Source organism: Hypanus sabinus, chromosome 21 (assembly GCF_030144855.1).
Source record: "Hypanus sabinus isolate sHypSab1 chromosome 21, sHypSab1.hap1, whole genome shotgun sequence".
In the NCBI taxonomy this organism is placed as follows: Eukaryota; Metazoa; Chordata; class Chondrichthyes; order Myliobatiformes; family Dasyatidae; genus Hypanus; species Hypanus sabinus.
Window position 1 is genome coordinate 12,786,286 of NC_082726.1, and position 14,860 is coordinate 12,801,145.

A 14,860-nucleotide genomic window follows, 5' to 3' on the forward strand; every position below is an offset into this window, starting at 1 on the left:
TTGCAGTGTTGGAGATTGAGGGTAACCTTATAGAGGGGCATCATTAGGGTAAACATACAGTTCTTTTTTCCAGGGCAATGTCTTAAAAAACTAGAGGGTGCAGGTTTAAAGGGAGAGGAGCAACTATTTCCACACACAGAGAGGGGGTCAGGTATATGGAATAAACTGCTATTGGAAAAGGCTGAGGCAAGTTAAATACAGCAGTTAAAGGACATTTGGATAGATACACTGAAAGGCTTAAGGGATATGAGCCAAATTAGGGAAAATGGGACTCAATGGACATCTTTAATGTCATGGATAAATTGGGTTGTAGGTCCTGTTTCCTTGCTGTGTTACTTAATCACTCTATGACTCTCTAAGTCATGGTCCTTTCCTCATAGCCATGAGGAACATAACTTTATTCACAAACTGTTGGCAGCAAGCTTTCTTTAGCTTCAACACAGCTGAGAGTTATAATAAAATTTCGGTAACATTCAAACTGATTGTTCAGAATCCTGATGGTTCTGCATCAGGTACCAGGTAACATTTGTCATATTTACCTTTAATTCCAGGTCCTGGTTCCTGCTTCCCATCAACTCCAGGCCATGGTTCCTGTCCTGCATCAACTCCAGGCCCTGGTTCCCACCCCGCATCAATTCCAAGCCCTGGTTCCCATCCTGCATCAACTCCAGGCCATGGTTCCCATCCCGCATCAACTCCAGGCCCTGGTTCCCATCCCGCATCAACTCCAGGCCATGGTTCCCATCCCGCATCAACTCCAGGCCATGGTTCCCATCCCGCATCAACTCCAGGCCCTGGTTCCTCCCCCCCATCAACTCCAGGCCCTGGTTCCTGTTCCCCATCAACTTCAGGCCCTGGTTCCTGTTCCCCATCAACTTCAGGGCCCTGTTCCTGCTCCCCATCAACTCCATGAAACTTAGAACTGATATTTAACTCCATTTCACTGATTAAAGCATCCATTTATTGCCAATTAAAGCGACGAGGAAGATTGAGACATCGAAGTGAATGTGGCAAAGGTTCAGTGCTGAATGCCTTCCTTTTGATCGCTGCTGGTGAAGAAGTCTGTGAGCAGGGCCTATCACTGTGACAGGTGGGTAGGTCTCTGTGCTTTCGTGGTGACTCCTTTTCTCAATGACGAAGGAAGATGTTACCATGGTTCTATGCTATGGAATGGACTACTGTGTTTCTGGACTGTGGACTTTTTCAGATGATATATTTTTATATTCTGTATCTTTTGCCCAATCATCTCTGTTCTGTTATGTGAGGGGAGCAGTTTGTGGGTTTCATGTTCTTCTTGTGTTCTATTTGGGTTTTTTTTGTGCGGGGGAATGGGGTTTGGGGTTCGATGTTGCTGCATTTTGTGTGGGGGAAGGGGGTTTGGGGTTTGATGTTGTGTGGGTGACGGGTTTGGGGTTTGATGTTGCTGCATTTTGTGCGGGGGAGGGGGGTTTTGGGGTCGATGTTGTTGTGTTTTGTGAAGGGTGAGGGGGATTTGCGGGTTGATGATTGGAATGCCATTCTTTTTGTGCGGGGAATGGTTTTGACGTTTCTCTCTGAATGGCCTTCATGTTCTTTCTTTGTTCACAACTATCTGGAGAAGATGAATCTCAGAGTTGTATATGGACATATACTTTAATAATAAATGGACCTTTGAACCCTGTCTATGCCTCTCATAGCCTGACATACTTCAAATTTACTCTGTTATATTGAAAATCTGTGAATTAAAAATAGGTTAGGGTTTTAACAGTAACACAGGAATGACCATCCAGTTTCATCAATTATTCATCACACCACAGAATGGATCCAGATTCATTTGTAAATTGTTTTTTAACTGTTAGCTGTAAACAATGAGCGTGAGCAGACATACAACCCCTCCACCATCTCAGCAACATCCAGGGTCACAGCACTCGCCAGTCAACTCTTAATACTCTCTCACAGCTCCTGATGTGCTCTCTTCTGCACTGGACATACAGTCACACTGTATGGAAACAGGTCCTTCCGCACACCAGATCTGTGTTGACAATCATATACCCATTTACCTTAATCTTAGATTTTTGTCAATGGGCATTAGAGGGGCGTTCCCAAGCCGATTGCCAGCCCCCTCTTCTGGGGTTATGTCCATGGCCTTGTGTCCCTGAAGAAGGAGCATGTGGGATTCATGGTAGAATGGAGGTTTCCAGGATTATTGGGTACTTCAGAGTCTTGAGTGCATTCTAGATAGTGATGGTCATGTTATAATTTGAAACTGTAGAAAATGGGTATCATGAAGCATTACAATAGTGTTCCTGTCATACTGTAATCACTGAATGAACCACATTTGGAATTGGAAATAAAATCCTCAATTTATACCATTTTTATTTTTCTCATTTTCCCATCAACCTCCCCCAGGTTCTAATGGTGATCTATGCAGGAGTGGCAACGATAACCATCTCTCATGCCTTTGGGATGTGGAAGGAAATCATGGGGAACAACTCAGTCACAAGGAGAATGTACCAGTTCCATAACTCCAGACGTCAGGACTGAACCTGGCTGGTTGGAACCCTGATCACTGACACCAGGTCGCATTGCACAAGCTCCTTTTGGACACTTTCAGTGACTCTACAAGCAGGACTCAGAGCTCTCTCTTGCACCAGCTCTCTAGCTCTGTCCCACCTTCATCTTCAACAGTGAAGCTCCAGAATCAACACACAATTGACATTCAGAGACTCAGTGCGGAATGGTAAAGAATCACAATCATAAGGGCTCCTCATTATTTTTGTTCAGATTACAGTGAACTCTCAGTTTTGACCCAGATCAATGCAGGTGGAGAGACTCCACACAGTCACAGCCCACCAGTCCAGGGGCTGTGCCTGGTGACCCATAGGCAAACAGTGTGGGGAACAGGACAGGGTTTACATATCCAGTCTGACCAAGTGTGCAGGCAGAAAATTAATTATTATTATGTTCTTATCTTAATATGGGTTTTTTTTTAGCTGCATCAGATCCGGAGTAACAAATAGTTTGGTCTCCTTTACACTTGTGTAATGGAAATTACATAAAACCATCTTGAATTGAACCTTGAAAATTGAAAGTGAATAATACTGCACCTTCACATGTGGCTGATCTCCTTACCTACTCCACTCACTTCCCAACATGAGTCATCGTATTAGACCAGAGGACATAGTCAGAAGATTTGGAATAGATTTAGCATGGGGATGAGAAGAAACTGCTTTTCCCAGAGAGTAGTGAATCTGTGAAATTCTTGGCCCAAGAAAGAGACTATACATTAAATATATTAGAGACCATACATTAAATGAAACATTAGAGACTATACATTAAATATATTTAAGAAACAGTTAGAAAGATTATGCATTGCAGGGGAATTAAAGGTTATGGGTAAAGGCAGGTAACTGGAGCCAAGCCCAAGGTCCGGTTAGCCATGATCTTATTGAATGGTGGAGCAGGCTCTATGGGCCTGATGGCCTACTCCTGATCCTATTTCTTGTGTTTTTGCATTCCGTGCAGTTCATTCAGCTCTGCATCATTTGACTTGTGTTGACTTTCCATCAAATTGTGAATAAAACCTGAGAATATCAAAGAACTCCATTCTGAAACTGGGGGTGGGGGGCATTTCACCAGCACACACTCCTTCTGCCAGCGGACATGACTACCCCAGCTAAGGGGCACACCTCCCCTTTGACTTGAACTGCTAAGCTCCTACTTCTTGATATGTCATAGCCTTTCCATATCAGATTCCAATTTGACAACGTTGAGCTGAAGCTTCTTGAGGTCAGGCAGGCAAATCAAAGTGGTTGCTAGGTGACCTGATCTCCAGAAATGCTACAGGCTTTGCTTTTCACCCTGCCATTCCTGTGAAATTGCTCTTTATATATTTGTTTGCTATAGTTTCTGTTGACCGGTGAAGATTTTCAAGAAAATAGTTTATCCATTTATAGCTTTTTCTTTCTTTTACTTAATCTAACTTTAAGGGCAGTCAGTATGTACTAGTTAAGGGCAGGTCACATTTGACGGCCAGATTGAATTTTTTGAGGAGGTAAGAAGGAGGGTGATGAGAGTAATGTAGCATATGTGGATTTTTGCAAGGCATTTGCAAGGTGCAAAGTGGCAGGCTGGTCAATAAACCAAATGTAAGTGTCAATAGGACCCAAGGGAAAGTGGCAAATTGATTCAGTGAAAAGATGCAACTGGGAGGCTATTGCCAATGGTGTTTGTAGATGACACAAAAAACTATCTGTGTAGTTGACAGTGGAGAAGAAAGCTTTAGAATGGAAGGGGAAGAGCTGGATAGAATATGAAATTTCATCTAGAGGTCATGCATAAGGAGGTTGGTCACTGAAAGAGAATGTACAAGAAAGGGGAGAATACTGATTGGAGTGGTGGAAGACAGGGATTGGAGCTTACAGTGCATCTCCATAGGTCCTCACATGAAGCATGATATATCAGTTAAGACATATCATTGATATGGATGTGTTTGAGTGGCGTTTGGATGGATATGGTCCGTGTACAGGTAGACGAGTTTAGGCAGAAAGATCAAGTTGACATGGACTAGATGGGTCAAAAGGCCTGTTTCCTTGCGGTAGTAATCTACAACATGATATGTCATATAGGGTCGATAAGATTTTTCTCTTTCTTAGCTGAGACACGAGAAGGTTATACTTGTTATATGTATGTAATGTCCTGGTTAAGATTTCCACTGCCACTGTTGTGGGGTATTTCATTTTGTAGCTCTCTGTAAAAGCAGCGGGTCCTGCTGGTAGAATGTTTTGGTTTTGGCTAAAGATAAGTAGCTATGATGTTCAACTTAGGAATGTTGTGTCAGCCAATCAGTATGGTGGATTTGGGAGGTTCTACAGAGAGCTGGGCAGAGGGAGATTTGTGACGAACACTAGTGAGGTTCATGGCCTTTTGGCAGGAGTTGCAGAGAAGAGATCGGGAGAGATGGCAGTAGGATGGATGGGATTTGATGGGAAGACGAAAACATCAAGATGGGAAGCTCTACGGGTAATTGGTGATGAGAATTCAGCGCCATGAGTAATGGTTATGTGCAGCTTCCAGAAGACACAAGCTCCAACGATCATATGCACATATAGACTCGTTTAACTGTAATGGGCCTTTTTATTATTTTTTCTTTCTTTTCTTTCTTTTAATAACTATTTGATAATGCTGAAATTAGTAAGTATACTTTCTTTATAATTTTATGTGGTTGCAATGTTATTTTTTAATGACTGATAATTGTGTATGGGCAGGATTTACATAGCATTTGCTCAATTGAGGTTCTATTAACAGAACATCCCAACTTCCCTGTTTGGTTGAACCCCAAATCATATCAACCCTAGATATATATTGTTTGTGAAAGGTGGCCTCCTCACTGCTGAGTCACGTGGCTGTTTGCAGAGGTAGCTATCAAGCTAAGTAAGGGGGTTACGTACGTACATAACACTAGTTAGACACATCTTTAGCACTGCAAACAGGTCTAGTCACAACATTACTACACTGGAAAAGTGTAGAGGAGATTGAAATGAATCTGCCAATATAGGACATTATAGCAGTGACAGGAAATTGAGAGGATGGCATTATTTCTTTAAAAGAAAGAGAGGAGGCTGAACTGAGATGAATAAAATTGTGTGAGCCAGAATAAAGAAATTAGTAAAGTCCTAATCTCCTGAGCAGGAGAACCAAAGCCATGGGCAGAGATTTACAGTTTTTTGGTACTAGGCAGAATATATATGCACTCACTCATTGTCAAAATTAGAATAAGAGCAGAGGAGAAATATTTATTCATTCAGAGAACAGTGCGGTTTGGAACTCATTGTTTGAAAGGGTGCTGGATACAGAAGACTGTATCACGTTCATACAGAGCTGGGACATATATTGAAGATCTGTGGTCTGGAGGACTGAGGACTCAAAGTGGGGGTGGAAGCTCATTCTCGACCAGTGCAGAAGCAGGTCCTTCAGCCACTATATCCATGCCCATCCCTTAACCTCTCCACATTGATCCCAATTGCCAGTGTTAGTACCATATCTTGGCATGCCTTGCAAAGTACCAGCTTAAGTGTCTCTTAATCGTAGTTATTGTATCTAATTCCTCCTCCTCTAGAAGCTGATCCAGATATCAAACATTCTCTGTGTAAAAAACATAACCTTTGCAGATTATATTCTGTTTATTTGATACTGTCTGCTTGTGATGCTACAGTAAGTACTTTTTTCATTGTACCTGAACATACAGATACCTGACATACTCCTTAAAAGTCATTCCTCTCAACACAAACAACTGTATGCTTTCTTGTTTTTTTATATGTTAGGCTGTGGAAGGCTCTTTTCCAAAAAAAAGGACGAACTTGTTCTAAGCACAAGACACATTTTTCAATACTTTCGTCTTGCCTTGCTCCGATCACTCTCCATTTCAAATGTCAGTCTGTGAACCAGCAAAACCTATTTACTTTTGTACGCCTGTTAAGTGACACCAAGTGTCTGTTTAGCAACAATTATCAATAAACTCAGTAAAAAACCACCTAGAGATAATTAGCTGATTAACTGCAAAATGCCCCTAATAGGTGGTATATTAGCAAGATTTAACCTTAATGAGTCTAGGGTTAAATGTTCAAGATTGGATTCTTACTGCAACCACACTGACAATGCCAAAACGATCCTGTGACCAGGCCCACACCATACCAACAGTGCCAGAGTATCCAGCTGGGAATCTTTGGGACAAAGGGGATGAGGGAATTCAATGTGTACAAGATCACAGGAGATCCAACAGGGTGCATAGTAAAAAAAAACCTATTCCCCTCCAGATGAGTGGACAGTGGCTGGGGCACAGCTTTAGCTGAGGGAGGGGGAGAAGGGGGAGAAGGGGGAGGGGGAGGGGATAGGGATGAATGGTCTCCTGTGTCATAAGCCCCAGACAATATACATCCACAGTGACAAAATGCCCCAGGATCACACATTCACACTGTGAAAACGCATCCTAACCATAAATGTTCATTACTAAGAAACTCACTGACAGCACATATTCTTAGTGTCAAAATATCCCCTGACAATTCCATTCAAAATGCCTGACAATATATGTTAACAATGCCAATAATAATAACATCTCACTGACAATGAACATTCAGAACTGGAACCATTCTAGATACACATTCAGTGTCAAAACACCACTGCCCAACAAATATTCATAGTGTAGATACACACAATGCACATTCACCTTGGCACTATCAGTACAAATTTTTAGTGTGAAAACAGCTTGTCAATACGCATTGTCAAACACCCACCAAAGGCATGCAAAGACTCAAGGCATCCAGAAACTACACACTGACAGAACATGATTTAACCCCTGGGCTAAACACATCCACAGCGCTGCAACACTCACACGTCACAATTTAAAGGGTCAATACAACCCCAGAAAACACACATTGTCAGAGTCAAAACACTCACTGACAGCGGTCACAGTGCTCCGACAACACATATTGTTGGTTTTGAAACATTTACCATGTTAAATCATCCTGCTTGGACAGAATCGGGTTTATCGTCGTGAGATTTATTGTTTTGTGGCAGCGGTGGTGTGCAAGACTTAAAAATTATTGTAAGTTACATTAAAAAGTAAAAGGAGCAGGACAGGAATGGTGAGGTAGTGTTCATGGGTTCATAGACACTGTAGGTGTGTTTAGCCCAGGGATTTTATGATGTTCTATGAGTGTATAATTGGGTGTTTTTGGGTACCCTGACTGCATGCCTTGGTGACCATTCAGAAATCTCATGACAGAGGGGAAGCAGGTATTCCTGGAACATTGAGTGTGTGTCTTCAGGCTCCCTGATGGTAATATCAAGAAGAGGGCATGCCCCAGATGATGAGAATCCTCAATGATGGATACCCCCTTCTTGAAGCATTGCCTTTTGAAGGTGTCCTTAATGATGGAGAGGCTTGATGGGGCTGACTGAGTCTTCAACCCTCTGCAGCCTCTTTCAATCCAATGTGTTGGAGCCTCCAAGCAGTCAGCACGTATCTGTAAAAATTTGCTAGAATCTTTGGTGATGTACCAAATCTGCTCAAACTCCTAAAGAAGTATAGCAGCTGGTTGCCTTTTTCATGATTGTATCAGTATGTTGGGCCCAGTAGAGATCCTCTGAAATGCTGGTGCCAAAGAACTTGAAACTGCTCACCCTTTTCTCTTTCATATGACTTGACATGCAGTTCCAAATTACTACATCTACAATTTAAATTCACAGTCACACCTGTCCCCCACATATATTCACTGTAAACCAATAAGTATCCACAGTAACAGAGCATTGCCCGGCAACAATGCATGCTCAAAAAAACACATTCACCGTTTCAGAATAACACCTTTAAACACAAAACACCCCTGACAGCCCAGTCATAGCACCACATTATTCTCTGCAAGTGCATTCACAGTTTGGAAACATGCCCTGACCACACACTTTGCGTGAAAGCAGCCCCTAATAATGCACATTGGCAGTATTAAAGTAGTTCCTGACAACACACATTTCCACATCAAAACACACCACCATCAGCACAGATCCGTAGGGTCAAACGTCACGGTGACAAAACAACTTCAGTGTAAAAACAGTCTGTGTCAACACATGCCTACAGATTCAAAATACCCACTGACAACACACATTCACAGGGTCAAAACCCTTCCAGATGAATGAAATTCACAGTGCCAAAACAGTCATTAACTATAGACATTCAGTGTCAACACAGCCTGACAACACTCATTGACAGGGATGAAACAACTCCTTCCAACACAGCGTCAAAATAACCACTATCAACAGTCACTCAGAGTGTCAAAGCACCAAGTCACAACGTGTTGTTCACAAGTCAAAACAACAGCTAACAACATACTTCCAATGTCTTAAACCTTTCTGATTAAAACACAAAGCAGCCCTTAACGCGCATTCGCTGTTTAATTACACACCCTAACAACACCCATTCACCATATCAAAATACCACCAGACAACACACATCCTGAGTATCAAAGAGCTCTTTGAAGATGGGTTGTTTACATTGTCAAAACACCTATTAATTCCATATTAACACCTATCAATCAGTGCCGTTCTCATCGTCATTACATTCCCCAAGCAAACCCCTCCTGATGTTAAACACTTAGTCTCTAAACAGACCTGTCAGCATATTCTTGTTACCAAACCTCAGTGTCATAACAGCTCTTGACAACACACACTGTCAAATCAAGACCTGTCCCACCGACAGGAATTCCCAATGTCAAAACACACTCACAGGGTCAAAATACCCTGTGACAACGTAATTAAAACACCTAATGTACTGAATGAGATCGATTGCGCGGCGGATGGAGGGCTCTCTCTTTTGGGCGCGGGCTTTGGGAGTGCGCTTGCTTTTCGTCTTCTCTCGCCGAGCATGTTACACGCACGACTTTCTGCTCCATTGTCGTTCTTGTTCCACGCGTACGTTAGTAGTTAGTGAGGAGGAACAGCACACGAACGGCCGCCCTACTCCGGCCATTTTGGGCCGCAGCTGACCCGGCCGCAATGGAGGACAACATTCCCGGACGGCAGGGAGCTACCGATTTGAACACCAGCGCTAACGCTGGGGGAAGCAATGAAACTCGAGCTGTTTGGGCCGATACACTTCGAGATGCTCTTCACCTACGGTTCAATTAGGAATTGATGGGCGCGCCTGAGGCTTTGGACGACGTTTGCAGGACGACGGCTTCAGGTGATTACAGCTGCCACACCCCCCCGACGAGAACGGGATTGATTTCATTACCAGACTGATCTAGCAGTACGGGGATGTAAGTACGGAGACGATCCCCGAGGGCGAAGGGCACGGTGTTTGGGCCTGGCCTGGGCCAGCTCCTTCCTCTGGCTCTGTGAGTTGTCCACCGTGTCCCACTCCTCACATGGCTCGGCAACAACGTTTAATCATACTGCCGGTTGTAGTTCTTACTCTGCTCATTCCTAACACCTCAAGACGTGTACTTGGTGTCAAAAACGCCCTGTAACAACCCCATTTCAAAGTCTCAATACCCACATTGAATTGGAATGGGTCACCTGTACCAAGATATGGTGAAAAGCCAGTCTTGCATACTGTACGTACAGAACAAGATAAAAATATTTTTTAAAAAAACTGGCTGCAGAGAAATATAGTGCGGGTGAACAATAAAGTACAAGATCATAATGAGGTAGATTGTGAGGTCACGCAAGGTCAAATAAACCCACCCACAGTGCAAACGCACAATGCCATCATGGCCCGAAGATAATTCCTATTCACACCCATCTCAAGGCTTTATGCCTGCTGTGGAGCACCTTCGCCTGCTGGGAGCTGAGCATGGAAGTGGCTAAGTGATGTGCCATAATCCTCCCATCTTTGAGGCCTGAAGATGGTCAGGATGTGCCCTGCAAACACATCCCAGAGTGTTGGGGGGAATGCTTTTGGAAAAATAACCAGGGCCACCGTTAACAGACACATGGAGATGCTTGATACTGACAGCCACAACAGATTTATAAAAGAAAAAGTGTGTTTGAGTAACCTGAATGATTTTTTTTTTTGCTGAGGTAACACAAAAGTTGATGAAGGGATATTGTCTGCACAGGCTTTCCATATAGACTCTGTGGCCCACCAGTCTTAGACTCCAAACCAGCAGTAACTTCTTCCCTGTGACCAGCGTGCTGAGCCCTGTGACAAATTTGCAAGAATCCATAAGATCTCCAATAGTTGAACACCCTAATAATGACACAGAAGGAGATCATTCACACCATCGGGTGCATGTCAGCTCACTGGGCGCAATCTCGTTAGTCCCAGCTCCCCTCTTTACTTCCCTGTATAACTTGTTCACGTCCACAAGCACCCATCAACTTACACTGATTCCTTTTGCCTCTAACTTACACAAGGAGCAATTTTCAGTTGGCCAGTTACCCACCAGCATATCTTTAGGAGTGCAGGAACCTGTGTGGTCACTACACGCAATGGAGGTCAGCATTGGAATCGGGCCACTTGAGCTGTGAGGCGGAAGTACTAACTGCTGCATCTCTGTGCCCCTCTTAACCGCTGCACATTTGGTAAACCCCACCATCTGTGCACCCAGTGGAGTGAATCTTTGCTGCACGCCCTCCATTACAAGCACGTCCTTTGCCGGGTCAGAAGACAACCAGTACACAGTAGTACAGCTGCAGACTCACCAAGACCCTACACAATCACAGAATCATACCTCAACTTCTGTGTTCAAATCCTTTTGTACTAAAATTAAGTCAAAATACTTACTGTATTTGCATATCAGCATTTTGTAATAGGTCCCTTTGAACTTCAACATGGTCCTGTTCCTCTGACATGCCCCATTCCTCATTATAAATTCTGTCTCTTTCAGTGAGGCATCAGCATTGGCCTAGCTAGTCATTTCCATTTTAAATACCTGTTTGCTTTATGTTTCTCACCAGGTTATTCTCAAACTCCAAGTTGCCTGCTGCAACAATTTCTTAGTCCTTCTTTGCTAACTTTTAAAATATGCACAAACTCCAAGCCTAATGCTGTTTCTGGCATCTTTATAAGTTTCTTCCTTGGATTTAAAACCATCCCTACTTTCAACAGACGGCCACTTTCCCCACTGTGTTTCTGTGCCTTAAAGGAGTGTATTTCTTCTGTAATTGATGCATTGTTTCTTTGAATGCTGTCCATTTGGCCCCTTTCAATTAACCACAGCCAACCCTCTCCCTGTTCTTTCATATGGTCCATGTTTAGATTTAAGAGCCTATTTTCCGATTGACTTGAAGTTAAATTCTATCAGATTAATTTATTTACCTATTATGACACTGAAGTTGGTGAGTTCGCACAGAGAACACATGCTAACTCTGTGGAGTATTCTCATTAATTCCTGAAATAACGGCACAGCAGCACTGCATGCTGAATCAGTGTGCTACCCTGGTCACCCTTCACAAGAAAATTATCCAGTTCCCCTTTCTCATAGTACAAAACAAAACAAAATTGAATTGTGTCCCTACGAAGGGTCTCGGCCCGAAACATCGACAGTGCTTCTCCTTATAGATGCTGCCTGGCCTGCTGTGTTCCACCAGCATTTTGTGTGTGTTGTTGTTTGAATTTCCAGCATCTGCAGATTTCTGTGTGTTTGCAAAATTGAAGGTAGTCAGTTCCATGTTCTTTCACCCCCTTCTCTTCTCACTTGCCTATCACTCCTTCTGATTCCCCTCCTCCTTCCCTTTCTTCCTTAGTCCCCTATCCTCTCCTATTAGATTCCTTCATCTTCAGTTTTTTCAACCTTCCACCTATTCTCTCCCACCTTCTCACTTAATACCCACCTTCCCTACCCACCCACCTTCCCCCCCCCCCACCCACCTTACTCCTCACCTGGTCTCACCTATCAGCTGCCAGCTTGTACGCTTTCCCCTCCTGCCACCTTCTCATTCTGGCTTCTGCCACCTTCCTTTCCAGGTCTGAAACATCTGCTGTTTATTCCTCTTCGTGGAAGCTGCTTGACTTACTGAGTTCCTCCAACATATTGTGTGTTCTGTAGTTATTTCTCAGTAGACTGATGTTCAAAACCATCTCAGTTACATTTGAGCCTGTCTTAACTACTCTGAACCTGAGGTGACAGCTGTAGGTGTGTATCCATCTGCCCACTATTCTGTACTTCAAATGGTTCTACTATCATGTATCAGCCCTGTCTCAGCCCTACCTCTCTTCATTCTTCCCTCTACAGGCTCAGTCCCAATGCAAGGTATCAAACTGAAACGTTGACTATCCCTCTGCCTTTACAGATGCTACTTGGCCTGCCAAGTCTCTCTAGCAGTTTGGTTTCAACTCTAGCAGCTGTGACATGAATGGTTCCAGGGATCGGGGATTTCAGTCCAGGGTTAAACTGGGTTTCAGAGCAGAGGAGGTTGAGAGGAGATTTCATTGAGGTGGACATACGCTGGTGGGTTTAGGGAGGGCAAAAGAGGGAGGTAGTTGAATGCGAGGATGGAAAGACAATCTCCTTTATATCAAGAGTGGTTATGAGTGGAATTGAAAGCAGCTAGGGCTTTCAAAGAGCAATTCAATCATCACAAAACATCATAATTTTCAGGATAGTGGGAAATAAAGGAGAAAGAGTCAACAGACTGATGCACAACCGGGTGAACTCCCTCATTTTGTGCCCTGTACTTTGATAATTTCATTAATCTCAAATTTGCAATGCTGGATGCTTTCTCTGACAAATGACCCCACTGCACAGTGACACAATGTTGAAATGACATCTCCTGAGAACAAACCTTCATGATAAAATAACACCTAGCAAAAATCAACATCTCCCAGTCACCACTTTCACAGCATCAAACAACTGTGAATACAAATTCACAATCACAAAACAACCCTAGACAACACAAATTCACAGTGTTATCATACCCTGTGACAGCAAAAATAAACACTGAAAAACATGGAAATCAGTCATACACATGATTTGGATTTAGTAGTGACCTGTATCAAATCTGAAGCAGGAGCTGCTTTTAATGTCAACTGAATTTCTGTGACAAATTCTTGGAATGCTCCAAAGTCTTAGACGGCCAATGAGACACCTTGGAAATGACGTCATGGCTGCACTATTAGGAAGGGGCCGAGGGATATAGGTAGCAGTCTTGGCTTTTTACTGCCCTGATACTTCTTTTCCCTACTCCTTTATTCTTTGACCTCCCTGAACATTGGTTTCCCTGTGTCCACGGGAACAGTTGCAGGAGTGAGAAACTTTGCACTGGTTTGACTCTTTGGGGAAACAAGACAGATCTCTATTAACCAGCTTGTGAAGTCCATCAGCTGCTGGGAACTCTCTGAAGGTGAGCTTTTGTCTTATTTGTGAGGAGATGGTGTCAGAGTTTATGAAATGTTCGCAGCTGAATATAAATGAGCAACCTTAACATCCAGTCATTTAATGTGCTCAGCTCCTTCTCCAGCACCAGCAGCAGAGACCCGCTGTCACACCATAACGAACCTCACAAGTGCCTGTACAGGCAGGAGGCTCCCCCTCCCAATGCCAGCCTGCTCCTGCAGCTCTTAATAAGGCAGCCATCAATAACAATCATTGCTTAAGGAGCTGGAACTTTTACAAATGTTGGTTCCATCACAAAACACATTCCGCTGGACCTCTGACGGGTTTCTTTCTGATGAATTTTTAATTTTCTTAACAAAGAAATGTTTCTTCTTCAATTCAAAGAGATAGCTGTAAGTAATGTAGTGAAATGGAGCAGTCCCACCACTCGCTGCTTTTAATGTCAAGGCAACAAATTGTCAGGCACGTTTGATTAGACAGCCTCTTTTGTTCCTGACCTGCAAATCATGAGAAACGTGTTCTTTGCATTTGAATATGATATGAGTAGGACTCTAATGTGCCGGTTATGAAGCAAGTGCAGGACTGCCCAAGGCAGCACCTGGAACAGGGGGTCACCCCAGCCCCCGACAGATGCAGCTCTGCCATTCGCACTGGGCTGGTTTATTAGGCCTAATGAGGAGGTCCTGTCACTTCCCCAGTGATTGAAAGGAAAAGATGAACAGAGCACTTGCGCTTACATCTCCATTGGCCGCACCACTTAAAAACTGACTGCTGGAGGCAGGAGGTATGGGGGGGGGGGGGGCGGTGGAAAGCTGCAAAACTCTCACCGAACAAAGCGCTAACTTTGGCACAAGTTACGCACTGTCTCTCTGGTAGGGGCTATGTGCTTCCAGCCCACTGATTGCTCAAAGTCCTTTATTTAATGCTGATTGTTTAGTCTGAAAGCAAATGTTTAATTGTGCTCTTTACAGAACCCCAATCCTGTGCAGAAATTGGGGTGTACACCATGAACACAGAGCAGATCAGAATCATGGAAGGAGCTGTGTTTCTATTAG